At 34.5% G+C, this 16,421-nt stretch overlaps 1 protein-coding gene across 3 annotated transcripts in view; it reads left to right on the forward strand.

Annotated features, from left to right (window-relative positions):
- LOC144226839 (uncharacterized) overlaps window positions 1-16,421 on the forward strand; it is a 394,135-nt gene that overhangs the window by 245,184 nt on the left and 132,530 nt on the right. The window lies entirely within an intron of this gene.

The raw sequence follows: 16,421 nt of genomic DNA on the forward strand, positions 1-16,421 counted from the left end.
GAGAGGTCATTTCTTCTCTTCGCCTTTAGGCATCTCCTTACACTTCCTTGTCTACATCGTCAACTGATATTATCTTTTAATTAAAAATTTTTTTTAATGTTTATTTCAGAGAGAGAGAGAAAGACAGCATGAGCAGGGAAGGGTCAGAGAGAGAGACCCTTCAGAATCTGAAACAGGCTCCAGGCTCTGAGCTAGCTGTCAGCACAGAGCCCGATGCGGGACTTGAACCCACAAACCGTGAGATCATGACCTGAGCCAAAGTCAGATGCCTAACTGACTGAGCCACCCAGGTGCCCCTCAACTGATATTATCTTAACCTATTCCCAAACACAAGTGGTGAAGAGAAGTGTACTGTACTTTTTATATTCAAGGAAGCTACTCAGTTATCACATAATAAAAATTTATATTATTTTACTCTCACCTCACAAATAATTATCATAGTTAAGGCTCTTCTGCTCAATTATTGAATTATATTTATTTAAATGATGCTTTTATTGTTAATTCTTAATTTCTTATATTTTGGAAAACTAATATTTTATATAAAACTAATAATCTATATTTTCAGAAATTATGTTTGGAAATACACATAAAGAGTTTGTTAGTTACTTTGGATTCCTAATTTTATGTAAGTAATGTACCCTAATGTCCATGCCTTATATAACTACTCAAATGCTACATAGAAAATAAATATTTTAGAGTATTTTTCATGTTTAGTTTGTATATTCCAATACCAAAGTAATTCTTTGGTTCTGCATATACCTATTTTCCTACTTCTAAGTATGCAGAAATGAATTATGATGAACAAAATTGTGACTCATTCATCTATTCATTGAGTAATACTGTTCTTAGATTAAATATTTCCTTGAGCAATAATGGATATCATGCATTGAAGTGTGAACAAAAACACCTGAAATAGTTCTAATCATGACATTTTACAAGAATTTTAGTAAAATAGTAAGTGATGAATATAAGATAATGAGTAGTGATTAAAGTTACCACCTGTTTCAATTTAATCAAAGGAAAAAGAATACTCAAGTCAGAAAATGAATATGGATTATATCATGCTGAAAATGCATTTATTTTTTGTTATACTTGAGGCTCTTTTGTGAAGTATCTCTAATTCAGAGACCAGTCTTTTGGGAAACTTAAAATTTCATTATAGTGCCAGCTTCAAATTTTAAAATAAAATAATCAAACCAAAACCACAAAGATCTCTTTAATTAAAAATGAAGTTTTTGGGCAAACAAAGAATTAAACAATTAAAAAGAACCAATAACTAAAAGCCCAAATATCACATATGATAAAGTATAATAATACTGAAAATCCTTCACAGATAAATATATATATTGTGATTTGGTATGCACAAGAATTAACCCTTTGTGGTGAAAAATAAAAAACGAATAGGAAAAGCAGTTAAGGATGAAAGATGGGGGGAAAACTGGAAGAAGTTAGTGGAATAAAGGAAAAATATTTATCAGTGAAGTAATGCCAGTACAGCTAGTCACTAAAAAATAAAAAATAAAAAATAAATTAAAAAAAGGAGTAGAGATGCAGGCATATAACAAAATAAAAACAAAACAAAATAAGGTTGTAGCTGAAAAACAGAATGTTTAAGGTTTATTTTTTGTTTAATTAATCTGAGAGAGAGAGAGGCAGAAAGGGAGGGAGAGAGAGAATCCCAAGCAGGTTCCATGAGCTTAACACAAAGCCTGACAAGGGGCTCTATCCCACTAACTGTGAGATCATGACCTGTGCTGACATCAAGAGCTGGACACCCAACCAACTGAGCCACCCAAGTGCCCCCCACCTTTTTTTTGAGATAGAGCATGAGTGGGGGAGAGGGGCAGAGGGAGACAAGGAGAATCTTAAGTAGGCTCCACATTCAGTGCAGAGCCTGACTCGAGGCTCAATCCCATGGCATGGGATCATAACCTATGCTGAAAGCAAGAGTCTGACGTTCAAAGACAGAGCCATACAGGTGTCCCTAGACAGAATTTTTTTTTATCCATTAGGTTAGAGGATGCAACTTATAATGTATTGCCAGTATGCATGAACATGGGAGAAAGAATATAAAGAACAGGTTAATAGCATACAAATGAAGGAGTATGTTTGTCAGCTCTGTTTCATGGAAACAGTAAGAGGAAATATTCTTTGGCACTTCACACTTTCTTCAAACTCCCCAAAGGTAGTCATGTAATTTATTAAAGAAAATAAGTGATAGTTCCAACCATACACAAGTAAAAACACTGTGACAAGGATCATTACAGAGGCCACTAACTACCAGTCTTTTGAGAAAGGACATGGGTGAAGCTAAATATAAACAGGATAATTAGAATGACACCAAATCTGTGTTATTTGCTTCATGTCAGAAAATGTGTTTTAGCTACAACAGACTTTTCAAGAAACAGTGCTTTGAGGAATCCCTTAGCTCTCCTTTAGAGACTATATGAAATTGAGAGACTATTTGAAATAACACCCACATTTAGAGACTATGTGAAATAACATCTCTTGGTTTAACTTAGAAGTTTTTTTTTCATATTCTGTCTTCTTGGACATTAGCCACAAGTATCATTTTTCATAACAGGACAAAATACATATTGGCTTGTATCATTAGTCTTCAGGTTACAGGAGCAAAGAAATTTGAATACATATGGTTATAAAATGAAGGTCTGTCCATAAGGTGTTCCTATACATGAGAAATCTGTACAGTTTATAGATTGAGGGTACACGTAAAAAGAAACTACATAAGGGGATAGAGGGTTTGTTGAGGTTTATTTTAAAACTTTGAATCCCAGAATTTAGTTTATAACATAGACTATTTCAGATCACAAAATGTTACAGCTCCCAAAGCAGAGAGAATTCTTGGGTGGCAGTTTTGCCTGAGGAAACCAATCACATCTACCATGCTATTCTTTGCTTATAATCTTCTGTTTCTCTAAGCATGGAACATTCTGAAAATAAGATTATAATGAATACTTAGACCTATGATTGGAGCCTTGGAGAGGATCGGAACACCACACACTAGGAGAATTTTTATGACCTGAGTTAGCCTCACTGAGATGAGTGAAACAAGAAAGCAGAAGGTGCAGCATAATTAAAAGAATATAAATGTATATTCTTATAACTACAAGAATATAAAAGAATATTAACTGAGTTACCACTAGGCTTTGGGTTGTTATAAGGGCTAGCTGGTTGTAGGTCAAGCATGCAGTTGATGTTCAAATACCTCCTAACTTGGGACACACTTGGCACCTTGTGTGACGTGAAGAACATGGATACAGGTTTATGACCTTGAAGAGATAGTCAGTAAAACCTGACACACATGGAGCCTTAAAGTACCATTTTCCTCTGAAATAGACTGTATATAACGCTGAGGAAAATAGGATCGTTCTTCTGTTAAAAAAAAAAAAGTACGGAAACATGGGGGGCACCTGGGTGGCACATTTGGTTAAGCCAAATGACTGACTCTTGATTTCGGTTCACTTCATGATCTCACACTTTCGTGAGTTTGAGCTACATGTCAGGCTCTGTGCTCAGTCTGCTTGAGATTCTCCCTCTTCTTCTGCCCCTCCCCTGCTCATACTCTCTGTCTTTCTCAAAAATACATACATACATACATACATACATACTTAAAAGAGAAGTACAGAAACATTGTAGAAATATTGGATGACGAGACTTCTTGGTTTCCCTAGTCCACCATGACACTACTAACTACAATGACTCCAGTGACACAAAGAGAATCTTCCATCAAACTGGTATGTGACATAATTTTGGCTGTTTTTTCAGATAATTCAGTTTTTGGTCAAGAGATAGTATATGGCTTCTTCTGTTAGGAAAGAAGAATGGAATGAGTAAGAGTATCTGGCACTTTGTGCAGATCTAGGCTCAGGGATTTTACACTCATTATAACTGAAATAGTATCCCAAAATGACAAAGTGAGACAATTCCATTACATGTATAATATTAATGTCATCATCTTTACACAACACTCTATCTCATTCGTTTTTTAAAAAGGTATTTATAATTTGGAATATCTTACAAGCGGTTATAAAATCTAACAAATAGATAATGCTAATTATGTTCCTTTTAATCTTTTCTAGCTGTATGCTTTAATAAGTGATACAAGTAGTTAAGGTCTTTTTTAAAAATTTTTAATGTTTATTTATTTTTGATAGAGAAAGACACAGCATCTGAGTGGGGAAGAGGCAGATCGAGAGAGAGAGGGAGACACAGAATCTGAAACAGGCTCCAGGGTCCTAGCTGTCAGCACAGAGCATGACGCACGACTCGAACCCACTAATCGGGGAGATCGTGACCTGAGCAGAAATTGGAAGCTTAACCAACTGAGCCACCCAGGCGCTCCAGTAGTTAAGGTCTTTAATGAGAACTATTTTCATTTTGTTTCTATTATACTTAACATGCATATTTCTGTACATTTCAAACAAATATAAACCATTTCTTCTTACATCTTACTAGCATAGATAATACTAAAATTGTTTTAGACTACAAGAAGTGTTTTGTAAAATGTGATCCAACAACTTAGAAAAATGTATTAAAAATAAAATGAAAAATATTAAAATACATAATTGTGCAGTTACAGAAGTATATATTTCCTGCTTATAAATACCTATAAGTTTCATAATATTTTAAGCCAGTTTGCTTAACCTAGAGCCATGTTTTTATTTCCAACTTGTTTTTTGATCCTTTTCATCAAAAAGCAGGGGTTTTTTTCATGTTACCATTTAAGATACTGAAATGCATTTTATAGTTAATGAAATTGAATAGCAATGATATTAAGTGCTATCTATTTTGTGCCTTATGTCAGAAATGTTTATAAGTATTTCATTTAAGAACAACTCTAGGCCATAAGAATTATTATTGCCCCTCTATGGAGCTGAGGAAACCAAGGAGTAGAGCAGTTAGGGAATTAGCTCAGCATTACTCAGCAGGTAAGTGACACAGTAGGGGATGTGTTGGGACTCTGAACATCTTACGTCAGCATCTTGTACTCATTACTAAGACCCAAGCCAGCCAGAGCCAGTGACACTCTATGTTCTGAAATTCCTTTCGTTTTAATTTCATAATGTAATAGAGACAACAGAAGATTCTACCTTCATAATCTTGATTCTTATTTGAGATAATGTTGCTCTACAATATAACTATAAAAATTCTCCAAAGTCTAAGTTTTTTACTAGTTATTATCTCTCCCTACAGTTCAAGAGACAGTGTTTTGCTAAATTCCTCTCTTCTTGTCCCCCTATCCCTCTTTCTTCTTCTATTGCTACTGCTTCTTTCTAGAGAATATACATAAAACAAACTTCATTTTTCTTCCCTAGGAGATCTGCCTGCCCACACTTATTCCTTACTAGCTCTACTAAGTGGATGGAAACAATTTTGCAGGACTTGTACCTTCCTCAGAAGGAAGTGGTTAATATGATAGAGTGAAGTATTTATGGGCCAATCAAGTCCTGTAACAATTATTAACAATTTGCTCCTAGCAGTCTGGCTTAATCTTTTATTTTTTTCAAGGGATTTCTTCATTTTCTCAGGGCAATTGAGCAAAACTGCTACTTTCATGGTTGAGTCTATATCTACATGATCCAAAACAATCCCTCATTTTAAATTGGACACTAGACATGCACAAATGATCAGTGCTTCTTGTGTTTGGTTTAGGGCTATTTGAAATTCCTTGGTCTTTATTCAATAGCTTATTAGAGGTTTTACGTCCAATTTGTACTGAATTGTTCTCCAGATTGCTGGGAATATTCTTGTTTTGAGTAAACAAATACTGGTTAAAGTTTGCTAGTAAAAAAATCATTGTTGTGTATATTTACATTTATCTGGACTTGAATCAGCACAGAGGAAATCATCACACTGCACTTCACACTAAGGCTTATTGCTAGGATCAGCCTTGTTTCTGAGTGTGGATTTGTATAGCCAATAATTGTACTCTTATTTTTATAGACATAGCTTATAATGTCGTAGATGCAGGGTTAACATCAGGCCTGCAATTTATTATCTCCTTTATAGGGAGATGACCAAGGGAACAGTAAGTAATGTGAAATATTTTTAAAGCAAGTCAATGACAAACTTGCTGGCAAACAAAATTTAAAAACTTACTGGTATTTATTTCTGGAGAGTCCCTCCACATGGTATGCTTTTAGCAGGATTTACTTAAATCTGTGGTTTTAAGGTATATTACTACCTGGAAAATACCATAAAAGCTAAACTTCTGGAATATAAAACAAACATGTTTAATTACCAAAATACCTTAAACTCCCACACCATCACATGGCAATTTATCACAATTAAAAATTTTTAAAAAGCACATAGGGAAAGAGTAAATTTGGATAGAAAGAAAGGCGTCGTTTTAATTGTGTTGAAACAAATTTATCTCTGCAGATATACAGGATGGGAGAAAGTGGAAGAAATTTTATTTTTATTTATACCATTTCATTTTTGAAGTGGGTAACATTGTAACCACTAAGGGTGAGCAGGAAGAAGGATTTCTATATTTGAGGAGTAGGAAAAGGAGTGGAGAAGCAGAGAAAAGAACCTGATCAAGAATAAATGAGAAACTTGTTTGGCAGTATTGATAGATTAATCTGCCTGCAACATGCCTTACGAACTCATGTATTTTTTTCACCAACACAAATTATTCTTGAGCTATATGTCAGCCACTATGATAGACACTCAGGGGTATAAATATAAGTAAACCACAAATCCTAATCTCAAGGAATTCATGGTCCCCAGGAGATGTACAAAGATGAAAGGTAGAAAGTACACAGGAAAAAAAAAGTTTGAGGAATAGTGTGGAGGAGTTTAGGCAGAAGCTGAAAATAGTTCAGTTGTGGTTGTGTTTGTGCGGATGCAAAGGAAGAGAAGGATCCAAAATAAGGTGCCTGCTCCCTACACTGTGATATTCACGGATGCACTGCTCTCTGTTACATTTTTGTGGAAGCTCCTCAGGGCCTGAAGAAGAAAAGGGCACATTTTAAGCTGCTAATTCCTGATACTCCTAGATGGCACTGAGTTGAACAAGAAGCAAAGAAAGAATTGTTATTTTCCCTGATGCATGCCCAAAAGATGGTGGATTATGAATCCTAGAAAGTAATTTCAAGTACTTTCTTGTCTTTCTCAGATTTTGCTCTGGTATCTTAGGAGGTACTTATTACAGACACGGAATTCAAGTGCTCTATTTGTGTATACAAGAACAAACAGAGTGATTCCCTGAAAATATGACTGTGACCAAGAATATAAAGTTATTCTGTACATAATAAGATGATTCACTTCCTGGTGACGAGATGAAGAAGTAATGCTTAAAATAATCACCCATTCTTAAATCCAAAATATCCATTATGATATTGAAAGAAAAAAAATGTCATCTTTCTCAGAACTTAATTCAATTAAAAGGAAATAAAATGCTCATAGACAGTAATGCAAAATATCAAAATATCTTCACCCATTTGCAGTTGAAAGTAAAAATTGCACAGTATAGATTCACTTGCACACACTATTTCAAGTCAGTTAGTATTTGCTACCACAGAACTTGGGATGATTTAGGTAACAGTCCCAGAACACTCTTGTCTATGGCAGAGTAATTTCAATTTAGAAATATATCCAACATAGAGACCTATGTATTTAGAGGTGGGGAATTCCTGTTGCTCTTTCTTTTGAATGTTGGAAGGAAAAATAAGATTGCTAATGCAAAATTATTTTAGTCTCCCAAATTTTCATTGCCCAAGACCAGCTATACTGCCTACCTGAAATTCTCTTTCCCATCAAGGGGTGGAGTANTATATTATATTATATAATTATATAATTATAATTATAATTATAAATAATATAATATATTATTAATATATATTATTAATAATCAATATATAATAAATATAATTATATATATTATTATACATATAATATATATAATATATATATATTTCTAGGAGAGAGAGAGAGAGACAGCGTGAGCAGGGGAGGGTCAGAGAGAGAGGGAGACACAGACTCTGAAGCAGGATCCAGGCTCTGAGCTGGCAGTCAGCACAGAGCCCGACGCGGGGCTCGAACCCACGAACCACGAGATCATGACCTAAGGGAAAGTCGGACGCTCAACCGACTAAGCCACCCAGGCGCCCCTATAATGTATGTCTCTTAATGATCAGACCCCCAGTGCATGAGAGCTGCTGAGTGAATAAGTCATTTTCAATAGATAACTTTCTTTTGTGCTAAGTTAATGTCAGAGAAACCTGTAACCAAAAGCTGAAGCAAGTAACTTCTAAGTTTCATTCCTGCTGTAACAGTTTATGAATCTATAAATTGGTGCTTGAATGATATTGACACAGTTCCCTGTAACAACAGAAAAGGAAGCAGAAAAGATGCATCTGAGTGGCTTGCTCAGGAACACATGCATTGACATGAACCAATAATTCTATTACTTCTGATCTCCTTAGGGCCATGTATAATTTTCTTTTTTTAAGTTTATTTGTTTATTTTGAGAAAAAGAGAAAGAGAGAGAGCACATGCACGTAGGTGAGGAGCAGAGAGAGAGAGGGAGAGACGGAGAATTGCAAGCAGGGTCCATGCTGTCAGCACACAGCCCCACACGGGTCTCCATCTCAGGAACTGTGAGACTGTGACCTGAACTGAAATCAAGAATCAGACACTTAATGCTACCCAAGCATCCTGTAATTTTCTTGTGGTATATGTATCTTTACCTTGAATTGTGTTTTTTCATATATATAATATTCTGAACAAAAGTTTAATGCCACAAATTAGTATATAACTCAATTCATTTTTTATATCTAATTCAATTTCATACCCACACCAAGCTCACTTTTTTTTCCAAACAAATAAATGAATCTGAAAACTAGTCACCTAATAAATATCTTATCCTGTTACTCTTAAATCATGACTATGTTGCAACTAGTGGTTACTGCTTTATTCCTGCATGGTAAAAACCACTTCTCCCTTTTGTTACACAGATCTCCTTGGCCATTCATTAGCGGCTTTTTTGATAGATTTGTTTTACTTTCCAGAAAGGGTTGAGCCAGCTTCCCTCAGTTTTTGCCAAATCTCCTAAATTTCCAGGTCTCTCTAAAGGATTCCCATGGCTAAGCTTTTATTCTGTCTCATGCCTGAGGAAATGAATTTATTCACAGAAGACTGAGATGAACAGGCAGAGGATCACTTTGCCTCATTCCTCTTGTTGTCAGTTAATAATGCTGCCAAATCATTTCCCATGTGTATTTACAGACACATCAAAACCTTCTAAAAAATTCCAATGGTTACAAGTTATTTCTAAATTTAAGTTTCTGAGTCTCTTTAAAGGTGTCTTTTTTAAAGCCTAGTCTGAAACCAATATAGCCAAACATTTCTAGGATTATTCTAAGTCACTTTCATTGAAATCAGTCTAGTACACATGCAGGCTCTATGGCGTCCCTTTTACAAACCGAAAATTCTGATCACAAGCACCATTCATTTATTCATCATTCCTTTAGCAAATATTTGTTGATGATTTACTATGTACCAGGACTCTGTTGGAACTGGAGATACTGTTGTGAATGAAATATTTATGTGTTCTATAAACATTTCACTAGTAGTTTGTGAGAGAATACATCTATTAAACTTTTTAGTTTAATAGTGAACACAATGTTCTGAAAAGAAGGTCAAGGTGCCAATGAACCTTAAAAGGGGAGGATCTAACATGGTCTGAGAGATTCATTTCTATAGATACATGGTGATTCAGTTTGGTCAAAATTATAATAATTTAAATATTGTGCTTATTGGTTAAATCTCAGCCTGTCTAAAATATAACTGCTTTCATATACAGCTTTTCCTTCTATATTTCCCCTACATACTTATTATCAAATCAAAAGAGATAAGTAAAAAAAAATAACTTCTGGTTAAATTACAGAGGAAATATGTATATAATAGTACTTCCATGAAACATTCTGAGTTTTATTTTAGCTGTTACTGACAGGCATAGCACACTCTTTTTATAAGTAATGCCAGTTAATTTAAGGTCATTTAGGTCTTGATTTTATGCTCCCTAGTGTGTAATATTGGAACTCGGCAATTTCATTTTTCATGTCAACACTTGTTCTTTATTTTTCTTTTTTATTGGCGGTGGTAGCGGGGTGTAGGCGAATGTGTGTTGAAGTTATGGTATTGATTTTTTTTCTCCACAGACTTAATCTTGTTTGTACATGTATCTATCGTAGTGTCTCTCTCTCCCTCTCTCTTCTCTTTCAATCCCTCTCGCTTTCTCTTGTTCTCCAATACTATTAATATTTAAAGACAAGTTTTGAAAATTAATAAATAATTTTGAGTGCTTTTTCTGTAGGAATTAGGGGAAACGTGATAGAAAATAGACATAGTCCTTGAACAGTTAGAAGTGCATTGTTCTCTTAAGGAAGGGTAACAGATTATGTTATAATTAACAAGGATTGTTTTTAAAGCTGTTGGGCCCTTATTTTGGACATATTCATTAGGAGTCACTGGCAGTGGGGCCTTGGAACCTGTTTTTATTGCCTTATTGCCTTGATTTTGCTTCCAATTCTTATTTTACATATGTCCTTATTTGGCAAACACATCCAAACTTTCTATCTACTCTGACCTAACATTATACCTCAGAAAGAATCTAATATTTATATTCATTCTCCATTGACACTCAGCAGGGCCACAAGTGAAAGATGGATGAGATCTCCTGTTTCTCCCTCTGACCCACAGCTAAACAAGTGACTCCACTTTATGGGTTCCCTCTTAGAGAAGATATATTGGATCAATTATTTAAATTGCTATAGAATCAATAAGTCATGAGAATAAAAGGCACGTCATAGGTAATACAGTCAATGATATTGTCATTGTGCTGTATGGTGCCAGAAGATAGCTATGCTTGTGGTGAGCATAGCCTAAGGTATAGAGAAGTTGAATCACAATGCTGTATACCTAAAATAAATACAACTTTGTGTATCGACTATACTCAAAAATTAAATTACCCTCCCTCAAATAAATAACATTCCTATGAAATTTCATCTTTTTAAAATGTTTTTTAATATTTATTCATATTTAAGAGAGAGAGAGAGAGAACAAGCTGAGGAGGGGCAGAAAGAAAGGGAGACAAAGAATCTGACACATGCTCCAGGTTCTGAGTTCTCAACCCAGAATCTGGTGTGGGGCTTGAACTCACAGACTGTGGGCTCAAACTCATGGACCGTGAGATCATGACCTGAAGCGAAGTCAGACGACTTACCGACTCCTATGAAGATTCATCTTAATGATTTATCAGTTCTACATGTATAGAAGATTTGGTATTTTAAATTGACTAAAACCAGAAATATTTACCATTCTCCTAAAGATAAGGAAACAAATGTATTTTATATACTAATCTAATTTTTTAAGGAGACTACCAGTAAAAATGCGTACTTTAGAGCATTTTTATCAGTTTTTGGTCAGACAACCTCCAGCATATTCTTCTCAACTACTTAATACCATTCATTTTCCTGGACACGCTGCTGAATTCTAATCTTAAAATCTCTAAGGGAGGATTCCTGTTTCCTGCATGATGACAGGCTTTCCATATAATTATTACACACACTAAGATTTGTGGTCAGTGTTTGTATTTATACAGATTCCTAAAATTCTACACATAATATTTATGCTGTATTTAGTTTAAGATATTTGGGATCATATTAGAGGGTTCACAATTTGAGTGCATCATGAAGATATATGAAAAAAAGTTTTTTGACAAAAACAAATGTCGTCTCTCCTAAATGTGTTACTGAAGTTAGCATGGTTTATAGAAATAATGCCCAGATATATCAGCAGAAAAATATTATTTGCAAAAAAGGATGATTTAATCTATAAATATATGTCATAGCAAAAGCCAAATAAGTTGAAAACAGCAAATTGCCAATGTAGCATTTGCTTCAGCAGTACAAAGGTGGTCAAACATTATTTCTATTGCTTTAGGAGATAAAATAAAAATAGACACTTTTAGAATGTCTACAGCTCAGTGGGCAGCAAGAAAACAATGAAATCTCTTACAGTTGATCTAGGAGAACAATATCTTGGGAGTGTATTGAAAGTTTCCAAGTAATTGTAACCCTGACTTTAAAAATATTCTAAGGTACAGGAAAGAGAACTCTATATTACTTGATTACAAAACCTCATACTATTTCAGTTGATGTGTGATAATTTACAAAAAATTAAAAATATCTTATAAAAATTAAGTCAATTTGTATTAAAGAACTACCAAATTTAACAAACAGTAATTAGTAACAGCAGTGGGCTCTGCTATGACACAAAATATAGTGTAGTCTAATAAGAGATCTGCATGTATACCAAGCAATTATCTACTATTATCTAGAATATAATAAATGCTAGACATAGGAAAGTAATGTCATAGCCTAAGGGATGGAGAAATAAAATCATAAATAGGGATCATTTCTGTGGACATTTTAAAGGCATGACATTTTACACATATTGTATGTACTTTAGCAACCCCCTCACAACCAAGTATAATGAAATCAGGACAGAAATGATTAGATAACAGAATGAAAACCAGAAGATTGAATTTGGATTGCCTTTTTTTCCCTTACTGATATTAGTAAAAATTATCCCCAACCTGGAAATCAAAAAAGATCATAGTATATGCTTTCAATGACATATTGAGGAGATGCTTAACAAGCATCCCAAAGAACTCTTTCATGATCTAAAAGTAGGTAGGAGTATTCCACATTGCATTTTACGCCTTAATCAGAGCCCAGGTGGTATGAAGTTAAATGTTAATTGCAGACTGCAGCCTACAGGCAAGATAACCACAAAGGTTAAGCTTTTATTGTCTCGTAGGATGCAAAACCATTTTGTTTATCACATATCATAGTATTCTTTTGCTCTTTTCTCTCTTAAATGATTTTCTGAAGTACTGCATCAGGATCAGCAAGCTTTTCTTATAGAGGTTCAGATAATAAATATTTTCTGTTTTGCAGTACATGTCTCTGCCTCAACTACTTTATCATTGTAGTGTAAAAGTGGCTATAAACAATACATAATCAAAGAATGTTGCTGTGTTCCAATAAAACTGTATTAAAAACAAATTAGTAAGTGGTTGGATTTGACCTATGGAGTATAATTGACCTGTGGGGAAATAAGATGACCTCTTATTGGCTTGCTCATTTTTCGTGAACACATTCATGCTTATCTTATTTTCATATGTGAGTTATTTTTACCTTCGGAAAATAATATATTGACAATAGCATATAGTAAAATAATGAGGGAGAAGGGAACCAAAAATATGTATTCTCCTTCTTATATTAATAAAGGAAAACTAACTATAGTATCACAGTCTTGCACAATGAATAAATTTGGGGCATTTCAAGAAGGACCATTTTGCTGAATAATCAAGACAACTTCAATGTGACCATGTTAGTTGAAATAGATTATTGTGATGCATCTTATTAATATGTTTATTTCTACATTTTACATTCCTGTAAAATTTAAATAATCTTAATGCTTGATAACTTATTCAAAATAATTTAGGTCAAATACTATCTTATAAACCTAATAAAGGGGCACCTGGTTGGCTCGGTCAGTTAAGCATCTGACTTCTGATTTTGGCTCAGGTCATGATCTCATAATTTGCAGGATCAAGCCCTGCATGGGGTTCTTTGCTGACAGTGCAGAGCCTGCTTGGGATTCTCTCTCTCTCTCTCTCTCTCTCTCTCTCTGCCCCTCTCTCACTCTCTCACTGTCTCTCAAAATAAATACACTTAAAAATGGATTTTGAAAATTTTAATATGTAGTGGCACTCTTCTTTAACAACGTAATATAAAGGCTTTGTACATCTCCTAGAAAGGAAATAATGAAGTCACCTTGATGAATAGGAAGATTTTCATTCACATGCCAGTAGCATATTACATTCAGCTGGCAGACATTTTTAGTTAAATACAAATATTTAAAATATTTTATTTACTATTAATATTAAAAGAAAAAATCTAGTACAAACCATGTTTTAATGGATGGCTACAGGACCCGAGTCAGACAACTAGTGAATTGGAGGTGAGGGAATGTATTAAGATAAAAGGAGTAACATGTTATAAATAGAAAGCAGATATTTGCATTTTATGTGGTGGATGAGGAAGAGTGCCACAAGGAGGCAATACAGGCACAGGACATAGAGACCCACACTCACACCAGCTTCTGCTTAGGTAAATCAAGAGACTTGGTGTGGTAGGAAAGGGATACAGTGTAAATTCAGGGTCACTAGGGTCCAGGATCTGAACAGGTTTATTCAACTCAAGAGTCTCAGAGTAATCACCTGTACAATGTTGCATTTAATACCTACCTCAAGAAAAATAAATGAGATCATTTATAGTTGGAAAAACATTACAGGTATCAAACACATTGTTTTAGACATTATGTAAAATGTTAGTTTAAATCATAGGCCTTAAAGTGAAATTTTGAGTGAAGAATTTGACCCAATTAAGAAAAAATTTTTTATATTTATTTGTTTTGAGAGAGAAAGAGATACAGAGTGTGAGCAGGGGAGGGGCCGACCAAGAGGGAGACATAGAATCTAAAGCAGACTCCAAGCTCTGAGCTGTCAACACAGAGCCCAACACGGGGCTTGAACTCATGAATGGTAAGATCATGACCTGAGCCGGAGTCAGATGCTTAACCAACTGAGCCACCCAGGCATCCCTCAATATTTTTTGAGATTGCAGAAATGGTCTACAGGACTACTATTTTTGTCTTTTTTTTTAATTTAACAGTCTTTTTTTTTCAATTTATTCATTTTTGAGAGAAAGAGAACAGGGGAGGGACAGAGAGAGAGGGAGAGAGAAAGAATCCCAAGCAGGCTCTGCACTGTCAGTGTGAAGCCCAATATGAAGCTCAAACCCAAAATTCATGAGATCATGATCTGAACTGAAATCAAGAGTTGAATGCTTAACCAACTGAGCCACTCAGGTGCCCCTGGACTACTATAAAAATGAGAAGATATCGCCACATTATTTACTTAAAAATTTGAATTAAAATCATGTTCATCCTACATATCTTCTCTGTGAAATTAAATTTTGATCTTTGTTTACTAAAGAAGGAAATAGATTAGTTTTAAGAGTTATTATCTAAAGACTATTGAGTTTGAAATGATACATTTGTTAAAATTTCCATGGTAGAGGAATGTATATGTCCCTTTAGGGTGATAAACTATGTTTTTCAAAAGATTATGAAAAATAACTGCTGATTATTAATGCATTAGCCTTGTTAGGACTAACCCTCCAGAAATTAAAATTTTAAAAAAACTATAGATTTTCTTGAATTTGGAATAACAAATTAAAAGCTTCCCTGACTAGGTTTATAAAAGAGGAAGTAATTGAGATATATAAAAAGATTAATTTTAAAGGAACATTAACTACTGTTCCTTAGCATACATATGCAGGGTTTGACAAGAAAATAGGTACAAGATTTTTTACCTCTTTTTCTCAAGTCCTCTACTTCCCAATTTTATGATCTCATTTGAGAACTGAAGCGTGTCTTGTACTAATTTTTTTCTTACGTGATTTTATTTAAGTTAAAACTAGTTAACATATAGTATAATACTGGCATCAGGATTAAGTAGAATTTAGTGATTTATCACTTACATATAACACCCAACGCTCATTGCAGCATGCGCCCTCCTTAATGCCCATCATCCATTTAACCCATCCCCCATACTGTATTATGTACTTAAAGAAAAAATCAGAATAATATAAAACAATAAATTTCTCCATTGTTCTGAAAAAACATAAATAAAATAAAACAAACAAGAGAAGTTTTACTCATTTACAGTTTTCAGTTTCATGTCTAAGATCATATTTTTGTTAGGATTCAAATCAATATATTCAAATGGTAACTAGGAACTATAGATAGGAACTTAAATAATAGGAACTATAGCTTTTCCCTAAAGTTTTCTTGAAGTAACTTCTGTCAAATCTCTGAATACTATATGAGGCAGAAAAATGCCCCCCCCCCAAGATGTCCACATCCTACTCATTGCAACCTGACAGTATGTTAATTTACATGGCAAAAAGACTGCAGATATGACGAAGGTAAGGACTTTGTGATGGGAAGATGACCCCAGATGGGTCAGTCTTATTGCACAAATCCTTCAAGAGAAAGAACTTTTCCAGGCTGAGCTCAGAGAAAGATGCAACATTTCTGGCTTTGAAGATGAAGGAAGGTTGTTATGTTGCCAAGGAATGGGGGTAGCCTTTAGAAGCTTGCAAAGGCAAGGGCTCTGATTTCCCCCTAAAGTCTTCCAAAGAAACACAGCCCTAAATCTGTGGTGACTTGTGGCATAGATGTAAAAGTAATATAAGCGACTACAAGCACTCCCAAGCCATCTTCATATTTGCTATTGTCTCTTCATGTGAAGCTACCAC

Source organism: Crocuta crocuta, unplaced genomic scaffold (assembly GCF_008692635.1).
Source record: "Crocuta crocuta isolate KB4526 unplaced genomic scaffold, BGI_CrCroc_1.0 scaffold33, whole genome shotgun sequence".
NCBI classification, from domain to species: domain Eukaryota; kingdom Metazoa; phylum Chordata; class Mammalia; order Carnivora; family Hyaenidae; genus Crocuta; species Crocuta crocuta.